Source organism: Lissotriton helveticus, chromosome 4_1 (genome assembly GCF_964261635.1).
Source record: "Lissotriton helveticus chromosome 4_1, aLisHel1.1, whole genome shotgun sequence".
NCBI classification, from domain to species: domain Eukaryota; kingdom Metazoa; phylum Chordata; class Amphibia; order Caudata; family Salamandridae; genus Lissotriton; species Lissotriton helveticus.
Genome location: NC_136063.1, coordinates 653,196,873 through 653,210,518, shown reverse-complemented (window position 1 = coordinate 653,210,518; position 13,646 = coordinate 653,196,873).

Here is a 13,646-nt window from a genome sequence, read left to right as displayed (position 1 = left end):
CCATCTTGCAGTACTATTCCCAGTGTTTAATTTGAGCCAGTGTTTTCTACTGCTGAGAACCAGCACTTAATTGTCAACACTGGCACTTATGACGGTCTGCCACATGGTGGCTCTGTTTGTCTAATTGAGAGGTGAGCATTACAACTCTTGTTTATTACTTCAATATGCATTCAAAATGACTAATGCCTACCCTCAAAGTCATTCTTATAGTGTTGGGGGCCTGGAAGAGTCTGAATTGTCAAAATGGTAGGAGGTGAGGGTTAATAGTTGTGTTGGTACTGTCATTAGAAGCTCTGACAGCGGCTCTAGGAGGTGCAAGCAGCAGTGGCCTCCTGACGCGGGACCGGATTCTTATTTTTTCACAAATTAAGCACTGAATTGCTCCGCCTCCCTGGGTGTGTTATGTCAACAGTGTGAAACGGTCATTGAATCTCTGCAGCAAGTAGCCAGCATGGCACAGGCACATATCCCGCGTGCTTGGGTCTGGTGAAATCACCATTTCACAACAGAATTTCAAGAAACGGAGCGTGATTCCGAGGCCAGCACAGCACACTGCTGGAAGTTCTGTCATTGCAACATGGGCAACTGCTTGACAGGCTGTTCTCTGCAACTTGCTTCCGGCCGTTCCCTAAATTAGTTCTTAATTCTGCTATTCGGCTTCCGTTCTCGTCTCAGACTTCTCCATATCTTGACTCCCTCCGCTGCCTATTAAACATTGCACTGCACTTCTCACCCTTTCTGCTAATTCAGGCGGCTAACTCTTTCTTGAGCTTTTCCCTCTCGCTCCCTGGGTTTCTTTGTTTTCGTACTCTTTTTTGCTTTTATAATTTCGAACTCCCCAGCAATCACTCAGCGTGTAAAACTTATTTTATTGAACTTTCCCTCAGTTCATTTCTGTGTCCTTTTTGCATTTTTTGTAAATAGATATATTTGGACAAGGTGGAGTGAAAATAAATCAAATATATAAACAAAACTCAGATTAACAACTTCTGGAGCAGGGTACTTTGTATACAGGCAGTTAAATAAATTCGGAATAACTTTAAGATAACATATAGTAAATTTTAGAACTTTGCAGTTCAAAGAAGGCCAATGTGTTCTCCGAAAGTGTAAAATGAAAAATTTTCATGCATGCGGAAAGAGATACTGTTTTACCTGTAAGTGAATATAAGGCCCGTATATTTCAAGGACATTGCATGCATAGGCAATTGTGCTGCAAAATGTTTTTACCCGCTGAAGCAAGTCTATAATGTGCCTGTGTCCATCATGGAATCACAATGATGATCTTGGTGGGAAAGAAACCACGTGCATATTGATGTGCATCAATCTAATGCTGATGACAAACCGCATGTAAAATAAACATGTACAGAGTAAGTCCCTCAGAGGTTTGGCCATTTTGACCGCCTGCCCAATTTGGAGTGGGCGATTAAATTGCCTGTTTTTTCTATCTGTCAGTACCAGGTAAAACCTGGTGGAGAAGAGTAGCGGAAACGGAGCCGCGTCGCATAGAGGAGGCTGAAGAAGCAACTAGAAAGGACTCAAAGTCTCAGGGGGCAGCTGCTGCAAATCGCCCGCACCTGAGGCTGCCAAGCCCTATAACAACACCTCGCCGCTACCGCTCCGCGGGAGCCACGTCGCACAGAGGCGGCTGAAGAAGCAACTTGAAAGGACTCAAAGTCCCAGGGGGCAGCTGCTGCAAATCGCCCGCACCTGAGGCTGCCAAGCCCTATAACAACACCTCGCCAGCTTCCGCCAGGACTGGCCCGTTGGAGCCCGTTGGAACCTGGAAGAGGTCGGGCCGGGCCCCCACTCTAACTTCGCACACTCCAGCGGTCCGGCAGGTCTGTCTGTTTGTTTGGCATTCATCCTTTTTAGTCTCCCAGTGTTATTAATTTGATGGGCTCTCTTTTAGGTCTCGCGCCTGCGATTGCAGGGCGAAGCCCTGCTGTCGCAAAGCGAGTCTATTGCGATCGTTTCAGACCTTTCAGCTTTCAAGGACTACCAAGAGGAGACAAGAGACTGGCACGCGCACGCAGCCTGCCGGAATCGGATCAGGTCGCGCGCGCGAACACGCGCTCCGATTCCGGCAGGCTGTTCACAACACATGCACACGCAGGCAGGCACACACAACACACACACAGACAGACGCACGCACACACACAACACACACACAGATAGACGCACGCACACACACACACACACACAGGCGCACACACACACAGGCGCACACACACACTCGCGCACACACACGCGCACACATCCCCCCCCCACTCACCGGGCTCTTTCAGCGTGTTCCGTGTCCCTGTCTCTCTCGTCAGGCAGTGGGTAAGTCTCGAGCTCCCTCCGCAGCGCTGGTCTTCACCCGGGGTCCCTCCTGGGACCCGGGACTTCAGATGCTGCACTCCGCTTTGGCGCCGGGGCTCGGAGCGCACATGTGCGGGCAGCCCCCGCCCTCTCACTCTGAGCCCGGGCTGCTTTCAATTTCGCTGTCTTCCGTGTTGCTGGTTGGAAACTGTTGCTTGTTTCAGATGTGCTGCTCAGCCAAACTCTGTTTTTCTGGCAGCAGTCCTAACCATCTTGTGACCTGCAGTTTTGTTCTTCCAGTTGCAAGTACAGACCCACAAGTCCCAGTGTGCCCAGTGCTACTGGGATTTGGCTAGAACAACAAACAAGATACAGTGCAAACCGGGCTGAATGACACGAACCTTGACGGCTCCAAACTTTGACCAAAAGCCAAGTCACTTGGACTCACCCTGGACACCGCCCTCACCCTCAAAGAACTCACTGACAAATAAACAAGGGCAGCCTGGTACCCGCGCTCTCTTCTAAAGACAGTGAAACCCTTACTTTGAAAAGTAACTTCAGAGCTGCTGTCCGAGCCCCTGGACCTGGATGGTGGCAGCGCCCTGCCCCCTGCCCTGGCATACTTCTTATGCCCCCCCCCCCGGGGGGCGCTATACAGTCCGCAGAAGGTCTCATTCAGACTTGATGGAACATATGAACACATCACCCCGTCCTGAAGGAACTCCACGGGCTCCCCCTCCAGACATTCCTGCCCCCCTGCACAGACTCTGCCCCAGCCCTCCCGTCGGGTCATGTGGGGGCAGACAGTCTCTGCCCCCCTCCTCCCCGGGTGTTGCGGCGCTCAGCTCCCGCCCCCTCGAGCCCTCCGGCTCGGCCCAGCGGGGGTATAAAAGCGCCCCCTGGAGGTGGCGGGTCTTCTAGGCGCGGGCGGTGCAGACTCTCCTACAGTGCGCGCGAGTGAAGGTGAGTGAGAGCGCCTCGAGCGGGGCCACAGCGCGGGCGACAGTGAGGGATGGATGAATGGTGGGGTGGAGAGGATAGGAGAAGGGGAGGGGGGTGTCCATGGACACGGCTCCTAGAGGCCTCTCTGCCCGCTCTGGGTCACCCCGGCCCCCCTGCGCCCTTACTGAAGCCTCGCGGGTCGGCGCTATCCTCCCCTGCATAGTTCCTCGTTTACTATTACGGATCCTTCCATCCCCAGGCGCTACACTCCGTAAACACGGGACCGGGGTGTAAGATTCACCGAAGAACCCCTGGCGCGCTCCTGTCACGCCCCCCCCCTGTAATACCAGGGTGCGGGGCCGCACACGTGCACTCATACATGCCCCCCCCAGACCCTTGCTGTTTGGGCCCCGCCCACGCGCAGTTTATAGCGGGGGAGGTTGAGAACTACAGGTTCCAGCATCCTTCGCGCTTTGGGCTCCGAAGCCAGGAGTGGCCGAGACGCGACCTCCAGGGAGCAGCAAAGTGGGGGCCCCGGGCCTGAGACAGCTGGGGGGCCTGACTGCAGCCGTCTCAGGTGAGACAGCCCCGGGAGGCTGCCCAGGTCCAGGTTCACAGGTGAGCCCGCCCGCACTGCATAGGATTCCCCCCTCCATACTCACCGCCAGAGGGAGACTCCACTCACAACCCCTGCTTTAATGTCAGGAGCATTGAGCGGAGACTACAAGTCCCAGAATGCACTGCTTTATCTGAACCAGGAGTCGGGGGAAAGTTGTAACTTGGCCTCTCTTAGCCCCAGAGCAGACGTCCTAAAGGTGGGGACTCACAAAGGGGGGCAGAAGGCGCGTGACATCACCGGGAGGGGGTCCTACACCTTGTGACCCTCACGCTTTTATGTACACTTCTTTTATTTTGATGCGCACACCTGATTTATTGTCCATGTAGAATGTGTAGGTGCGATGTAAAGCGCTGACGCCCTGCACTGGGATGATAGTGCCACGAGGCACCCAAGGCAGGGTGTCAGAGCGCTTTACGTCACACATACTCAAATAAAGTAAACACCACTCTTTTCTTCTATTTCTTTCATAGCGCTTGAGCAATGTAGTGCCTTTGTGTAAATGCTGGGGACAAACACCCCCCGACCCTCTTAACCCCTTCCCTGCCAGGCTTCCCGCTCTCCAATTCTGCACAGACAGGGACTGCGGGCGTCATCAGGAATGGAAGGGACTATGTGGCCTGCTGCAGTGCTGGCCGCGGATTGGTTGCGGTCATGTACCGTGACTAGCCATGCGACACGGCCCAGTTTACACCAGAGTGACCGGATGTACACTGCACGGACGCACGCCCAGGGTTCAAATCTTTGGTTGGCTGTGGGAGCAAAACTGATCTTGGTCAAAATGTCGTGCCTTATTTTAAATACCTGCCTTTTCAATATTTATATTAAACAATATGCTGAGTCCAGAGATGCCTATGTACAACTAAGGCATAGTCCACTACAATTGGAGTAAAAAGGCGTTTAATCTTGCGCATGTCTGGGCGCGTGTCTGTGACCCAATTCAGTGTGAGGATACCACGTCCGTGATTCGTGGTAGTAGTATGCTTCTTATTATGGTTACATTGCAGTTGCTATATACCTATAACCAAACCACCCACGTTGTCGCCACGCTGTAGTGATACCCGTCTGAAAATGCAGATGTCGCAGTTAATTTGCAATGCAATAGGTCTCGCAGTTGTTAGAGTTGGAGCCATTGCCATTGTAAATGGGAATGCCTTTTATTTATGTGTTAGTTTATAAAACCTAAATAAAAGGCATTGGCAATTACAATGCCAATGGCTCAAACTCTAACAACTGCGAGACCTATTGCATTGCAAATTCTTGTTTGTTGAAAGACTCCAGCTTGAGATGAATACCCGTGAAGGAAAGACTAGACTTGCACCTACGGGGGGAAGTGTTTCAGGGACCTTGGACTAATTTTTAATCAGGGCCAGCCACGGCCGGTGGTAGGTGCAACTGCAGGGCGGTGACGTGGGGAGGGGAAGGGGCAGGGTGGGGGGTTGTAATGTATGGATTACGGACTTTAACAGGTAAGTAAACATTTAAATAAATTAAACGAATTTCGTTGTGCGCACTGCGTCGCATTTGGTGATGCAGTGCACACAACGAAATTCGTTTTATTTATTTAAATGTTTTCTTACCTGTTAAAGTCCGTAATCCATACATTACAACCCCCCACCCTGCCCCTCCCCCTCCCCACGTCACCGCCCTGCAGTTGCACCTACCACCGGCCGTGGCTGATCAGGGCCAACTCTGTCCTTGCACATGAGACCGCTCTGACTGAGCGCCGACTATCCCTAGATGTCCTACAATCCAAACGATCATCATTGGGTGGTCTGTCCTCTGCGCGTACACCTGAACGCTATGTGGCCACAGGCACTGACTTTGGTGGCTTATCTAAGGGTGTTAGTCAGTGTTCACATGCCTCTTTGGAGCTATCGACGATTGGGGAGGTTCCAAATATTGCACCTACTGATGATCGGGCGAGGGAGGGTGTATCTCTGGTGCCAAAACACGGGTAGCTACTAGGTTTGTGCCTAAATCCAAAGCCCAATCCAAGGAATCTACAGTAATCAGGCCGGAGCCATCTACAAAGAGGAAGAGAGGAGGGGGGCAGCAAAGGCAGAAAAGCGCAAAAATACAGAAGACCAATAAGAATGGCGGGACACTGTCTATGACACATCCTTTAACCCCCTGCCTGCGGCCGGAATCCTGTGCCTGTGCGGCACATTCCGATCGCGGGCGTGGTCAAGACGGCTCCTGGCCATCATCAGCACACGCCCACCGTAACTGATGACGAACAGGAGCCGTCATCAGCACCGAAGGGGTTAATCGCTGATCCTGAGCCTATGACACCTAGTAATGGTACTGGCAACCTGGACTTGCTGGGAGCTTCTCCGGAAGCTTTTGTGGCTCTATGTGTTAAAATGGGGGACATAATCCAGTCAGCTCTTTCACCCATTTTTGATAGGTTAGGTCGTATTGAAGAAAGATTGACTAACTTTGAATTGCAGGTTGTGCCTAATGTCCATGCGATTGAAGCTTCTTTGATAACTATTGGTCGTGCAATTGAAATTCCATTGAATGTATTGTGCAAACCCGTACCTTCTAAATCCCCCCCGCCGTCTACCTCATTATCCAATTCAAGGTTTCCAACTGTAAGTAGACCTGTCAGAGAAGGTCTAACTTCTGTTGCGGGGTTGGAGGCTTTAGGCAGACGGGGGCTGAGGAGGGGAATATTTCTAGTGAATTTGCACAGTTAATCCCGGGCACACCAAGGGAGATGGGCAACAGACCACGGAGTAGTTTAGTAGGTGACCCCACACAAGATCGTTCTATTTGTGGCATAGGCACTCAATCAACGCTGGCCAATGGCCAGCCTGGCCATAATTCCAGCCCTATGCACAATGGTTTGGCTCAGAGCTCTGTGAAGGATGGCCCAAGGGTATTACATCTTCCACCAGCCGCAGCCCCTTTGGTAGTGGTTTTGAAAAATTTAGAGATGGGGTAGCGAAAACTGCAAAACGATCCCTGCAGCATGGGAGACAGCTCCCATGGTGTGTGTTTGTGTGTGGGGCGTCATTAGGTTTTTATTTTCATAAAGTAAATCTTCCTTTGAAATTTTGTTTTTGAGAATAAAAAGACAGATTGAAACGTTTACAGACAGTACTGCCATGTTAACAGAACCATCCATCATACCTTTAATATAGTGGCAGGACCTGCTATGACGTGATTAATAGTTGTTTTTTATTTCTATTTTGAAAACCTATATTAAAGGTAAGAAAAAAGGGAATTGATCCACAGCAGACTGCCTACATCCCCAGTGGGGCCGGCATTGCGATGCGTTGAACATGGGAATAACAAAATCACAAGGCGGGGGAAGTACCCAGCAAGTCACCTACAACCACATCGGGCCGGCCGCGTTAGTTGGGGCATTGAACATTAAGGTCAGTTGAATATCTGCAGTCATCTATCAATGAACAGTATTTGTGAAAGAAGAAAATTAAATTAACCTTTCCACTATTTGCTCTATGATCAAAGTATGCGAGACTGAAGTATTGGCGCATTCAGAACCTTTGGGGTGTGAGGTGGTATCACATGGTGTCCCGTGAACTCCAGTCAATGCTGAGTGTAGGCTTCGGTGGGGGTTCCCTTTGTATAATGTCATGCACTCCCAGGGCGTCGTGGAATCTGTGGCGGCTGTGTACTCTAGTAGATACGTCTGTAAAGGGGCCCAAATGTCCTTCGGGCGGGACGAAGCGGGCTGGAGGTCTGAGTAATTATGTAGTTGCTCTTGGCAATAGATAAGATCATGGAGCCAATCCTTAAATTTTGGCGCCCTCCCTCTTCCCCATCTACAGGCGACCCGTCTCTTAGCAAGAAGGAGCGCAAGGGAGGTGCATCTCCGCACTTTAGCAGCAAGGGGTTCAGTATAACCCAGTAATGCGGTCAGGGGGTCTGCAGGAACGTGTAGACCTGTCATGTGATCTAGTGCTTCTAGTATTTCCGACCAGAAGCTTTAGATGGGCGGACAGTCCCAGGCTATGTGCCTAAAATCCGCCCCCTCCCCCCGCAGCGGTCACACCTATCGTTATCCCGAAGTCTCAAGTGATGCAGTTTCGCTGGTGTATAGTAGAGATGATGTACATATTTATAGTGTATGATTCTAAATCTGCTGCTGGGGGACATATCTCCTGTTTGCCCGAGCAAAATGTCCACTGTTCATCCATGAGGTGGTGTCCTAATTCCTCCTCCCACCTGCCTCTGGCCGGGGGGGGGGGGGTCATACTCTCTGTTAGCTTGAACTGTGCGATATAACAGTGATAGCACTTGTGCGGGAGCAGGTTGTTGTAGGAGTGCATGTAGTGGGAACATGATGGGGGGGCTCTTGTGGGAAGTCCAGTGTAATGGTTTTCACATCCTGGTGCAGTCTAATATAATAAAAATGCTCTAGAGGGGTGGGAGTGATATCGCCAAAAAATTCTTCACATGTGCGGAATGATCCTCCAATGTAAAGTTGTCCCCAGGTTAGTATGGACAGCTTACAGAGGAATCAGCGACATCCGCCCTCTTGTTTCACTGGGCTATCTTGTCGTCCGGGGGGGCAGAAGAGGGGAATACAACAGTGTGCATTGTGTGGACTTAGCTAGATCGTGCCAAGCGCTAGTGGTGCATTGGACAGTGGTGGAAGCGAGGCGTGGCTGGGAATGCATGGTTGCAGAGATAGGCAGTGCAGGGGGTAGGGGCCATGTACCCATCCTCGATCGCAAGGTGGGGTATGTATTGAGGGGGTTTCATCCAATATGTGGCAAAGTGGGCCTGTGCGCAGCTAAAGTATTGTTCCATGTCTGGTATTCTGAATCTGCCTGCACAGAAGGGGCGTGTGAGAGTGTCCCTGCACAATCTAGCTTGTTTTCCTCCCCAGGTAAGTTGTATGAGCTGAGTTTTGATGGACGAAAAGAAATGACGACTGGGAGCATAGGGAATATTACCAAACAAATATAAAAGCTTAGGCAATGTGATCATCTTTATGAGGGCAGCTCTGCCGGCCATAGATAGAGGCAATGCTATCATCTTGTAATTTTTTCAGTTATCGTATCCAGCACGCGTCCATAGTTGGCTCTCAACAGCTCCTCTCGGTTGTGGGTTATGATTATCCCAAGGTAAGTAAGTGCATCATCGCACCATTTAAATGGATAGTCCGGTATGAATTTTGGGGTGGAATCAGTGAGGGGATATATTTGGAATTTGCCCCAGTTGATGCCGACTCCAGAGAGTTACCCAAAGAGAATGAAGAGACGAAGAATGGGGTTCAGGCTTACGTATGGAGGCCGTAAGTAAAGGGTAAGGTCGTCAGCATATAAAGAAATAAGTATTTTTCTGTTAGGGTAAATAATTGTGTGTTCTCAATAATGCTGCAGAACCTTGGCAGCAAGGGGCTCAATAGCCAGGGCGAAGAGAAGGGGGGACAGAGGACACCCCTGTCTGGTGCCCCTAGCCATTGGGAAAGTAAAAGATTGCATGCCATTAACGTAGCACGGAGTCCTGTATACATTACATTTATCCATTCTAAGAATGGGAGAGGGAAGCCCATGCGCACTAACACAAAGGATAGATAGTCCCACTCCAGGGAGTCAAATCCCTTAGTGGCGTCTAGGAAAATAGCGGCCACATTCTCCTCGGGGTCAATATAGTGAAGGAGCGCGAAGAGGGTACTTAAGTTGTGGGATGTGCTTCTAGTTGGGACAAACCCCGATTGGTCCAGGAGGACCAACACCGGCATAAGGGGGCTTACCGATTTGCGATCAATTTAGCTAGGATTTTGGCATCTACATTTATAAGAGATAGGGGCCTGTATGAATCAACTTGTGTGGTTGGTTTACAGGGTTTGGGTAGGGCGATAATGAGAGCTTCACGCATAATTGGAGGTAAGACGCCTGATTCTCGGGCCTTCTCAAGAACGTGGCGCAGGACTGGAGAGATCAAATGGAGAAATGTTTTATAAAATTTGGCTGGGAGGTCAGAAGCCTGACCAGAATGCAGCTGCATAATTGCGGAAATAATCTCCTTGCCCTCGTGATGCGCAAGGAGAAATTCCCTTAGGCCGTCTCCCAGCCATCCGATGGCAGTGTCCTCGAAGAATGCGGTGAAGTCCACTGCAGCTTTCCGGTGGGTAGCACATAGTTTTTTATAGAATCTTTTAAAAATATCGAGTATAGCCGTAGTGTTTCTATGTGTTTGTCCGTCCTCATCTTCAATCTCGATGACAGTGTTGGCAAAGCCAGAGGGTCGGACAGAGGAGGCCAACACCTTTCCCGGCCTCTCTCCCTCTCCATACCGACGAGCCTGGTGGTATTTTCCCCTAAATTTGCATTCACGTTCAGCTGTTTCCTGGTATTCCATGAGCAGGGCACGTAGGTGTGTCTGCAGTGTAGAGGAAGGTGCGTACTGTATAGACAACTCAGTTTGTTTAATATCTACTTCCAGCTTCCGAAGTGTATTGCGGATATCTTTTAATACTCCCCCGCTTTTAGCAATGCAGATACCCAGTATGGTGACCTTGAAGGCCTCCCATATCGTGAAATATTGCGGGACTGAGCTATTATTACAGAGGAAGAAGTCAGATATTTCCCGCTCAAGTTCGTCCTTAAAAACGGGATCTAATAGTGTCTGTGGGTTGAGACGCCAGGAGAAGAAGGGGGGTCTTTATGTGGAGGTGTGAGAGTGAGAAGCACAGGGGAGTGATCTGAACATGTGCGAGGATGGTGAGACGCATGTGTCGGCCAGGTCGCTAATCCTTTGTTGAGTAACCAAGTATCTATGCACGACCAGGAGGAGTGGGCAGAGGAGTAACAGGAGCCCTCTCATGCCAGTGGGTGGAGGGTTCTCCAAGGGTCTACGAGGTCATGGTTTTCAACAATATTCTTGAGTGAATTGCGCGTTAGTGTAGTGATGAGGCTGCGGGTGTGACCTGTCCAGAGTCGGGTGTATTGTGACATTGAAGTCGCCTCCCCATAGTAAGTGAGTAGATCCTATATCCAGTATTTTTCCCCACAATATCCGGAAAAATTCCGGATCATCAGTGTTGGGACCATAGCAAGACACTAGTGTTATGTATTGTGTGGATAGACGACCCCATAGTGTTGAAAATAGCAATGTGTATGTACATAAGCGGCGTTCATTTGTGTTCACTGTACCTCTTGTCGTAAGCAGAATGGACATTGTAAAACACTGACTGTGTTATCCCGCCAACATAGACCCATGCACACATATATACAACAGCCATTTTAGGTACCATGGTCTCTCTGTTTGCGATCGATCACCAGCGCCCTTCCCTGACCCTGCAAGCTTCCCCTATGCACCCTGGCTGCCCCCGCTCTCACATGCACAAGTCAATGAGCCCTCCCCTCCCGCATGACTCTGTCACTGAGAATCGCACCCCGCGCCTGACCAACACCTCCTTTCCCTCCATGAATACCCCTCCTTTGATGACCTCTTCCTCTGAACCTAATTGTCTACATGGACCGCTGGTCATCCCTTAGCCTGAGGATACAGTTTATTGCCCACTACTGTATGCACTCGCCTCTCTTGAAAGGAGCCACTATTGATCATGACCTCCCCACCCCCTGAGATTCGATCAGGAGCACACATTCCAAAGGAATCAGCAGAACACTCAGCTGCGTGACAGCCCCCTCCTATTGTATGGAGGATAAGGGCCCCTACTGTAGCCACGTGTTGGAATATCTTCGTACTTCACAATGTCTTGATTGTAATAAAGGATGCATGTGTGCCACAAACCTGTGTATAAAAGACGAAGCCTCAGAGAAACTTGTTAGAGCACCTCCTGAAGACACTATGAGAGTGTCCGAAATGACATGCTCTCCTCATGAGAAATAAACTCTGTTCTTGTTTTCCTGCCTTCAGCGCCCGTCTCTTTATTTGGTAATTATTTCAAGATGGGAACTAAGAGTCGCCCTGCACCAGCAGCCTGGGCATCAGGTGCGATATGGGCTGACTTTTCCACAATTGGCGTCCCAACGCGGGGTCCATCAGCGACATGAGGTCCGGTAAGAGAGGTCCAGACGATGGGGTGAACATCTAAATGATTGGAGTATACCTGCCTTGAGAGGGCCCTCGTCCGGCTGCCGATTGAATGAACTTCACCGATTCCGAACTGACCTCTCTCAAGTGACCTAATGTCCTGACTGGAATCCCACAGGAATGCTGCGGTAAAAACATGGAGAAAGAGAACGATCGGGCGCTGGAGAAGGGAAGGCGAAGAACTGTCCACATGGTCCGGTCCGGGTAAGGTTAAGTAGGACGTCTTTACGTCTAATTGGTAGGATGGCTTTATCCATCTGATTGATTGATTGATTGATTATTGATATTGGAAACAGTATTTAGATACTGGTATTGTTCATTGATTGATTCATTTAGCCTTGGGTGCTACTTGAAGTATTGGTTCTCTTGGAGACATTCTCTGTTTGCAAACAGCGACAGATAGGAACGTCTCTCTCTCTTTGCAAATAGTGAAGGATAGGTAATGCGGACTTTTGTCCCCATTGTAATCCGTCATACCTATTTTTCTCCCCACTGATTGATTGGTTGCTCTGTTGCTCTTTGAGACATTCGCTGTCTACAAACGGGGAAGAATAGGAATATTCTGTCTCCCTTTGAAGATAGTGAAGGATAGGTAATGCAGACTTTTGTCCCCATTGTAATCCGTCATACCTATTTTTTCTCCCCATTGATTGATTGTTTGATCGAACAGTGAATTGTTCGAAGTTGGTTCTCTTAAGGATCTTCTCTGCCTACAAACGGGGAAGAATAGGAATATTCTCTCTCCCTTTGCAGATAGTGAAGGGTAGGTAACGCAGGCTTTTGCCCCCATTGTAACCCGTCGTGCCTATTTCGTTCCTCATTGATTGATTGGTTGTCCGAAGATTGACTGTTTGGAATTGTTCTTTTTGGAGGTATTCTCTGTTTGCAAATAACATAGAAAAGAAATACTCTGTCTAGTCTTTGCAAGTAGTGAAGGGTAGGTAATGCGGACCTTTGTCCCCCGTTGTAATCTGTCATGCCTATCTACTCCCCACTGATTGATAAACCAGTTCCACCCGGACCATTTACTAGAGGTAGGTCATCTGGCCCGACTAGAGAGCACCCCTAGTGAAAAGGACATATGCAATAATAACGAAGTGATCACTGTATCCTGTTAACAGAAACTTTAGCACGAAACAAACTAGAAAGAAAGAAATAGGAAAACGAAATCAGTAGGCCACTGATGAAAGTTTTATTAAATAACGAATAAGAAAACGATAACAATACTTAACGATAAAACATATGATTGTCCTAGAAACAAGAAACGTTAGAAATAAGCCCGTAATAAGAAACCTGAAAATGATAAGAGAAGCCAAGCTTGACATTGCGACGGCCACGAGGCAACGAGACTTCATCGCCCCTCACTGCTCCAAACATGTCTGTCCCACCGCCTGCCACTCCCCAATAACGGCAACCTGGGAAAGATACAAGTCAGCAGACATCCGCCCCCATTCTGGAACCTCCCAAAGTGCACCAGGTTTGCGGCTACGCCCAGCCGGAAGACGAGATCTTCAACACATGTAGGGCGGGTCCTGCTGCCAGCCGTCGGCCGGAGGTCATCGCATGAGGTGGGCCTAAGGAGAGGCTGGGGCCGACGGGATCCGGCCGCAGTGGCGGCTACGACAACCCTGGAGAGTTGTAGGGGGGGAATGTCCATGCCCCCGACCCCCCCCTCTCTCAGACAGTCTGGACCAGCGTCCATAAGAGGCCTGGGGGTGGAGAGGCCACTGCACAAATAGCCCGAAGG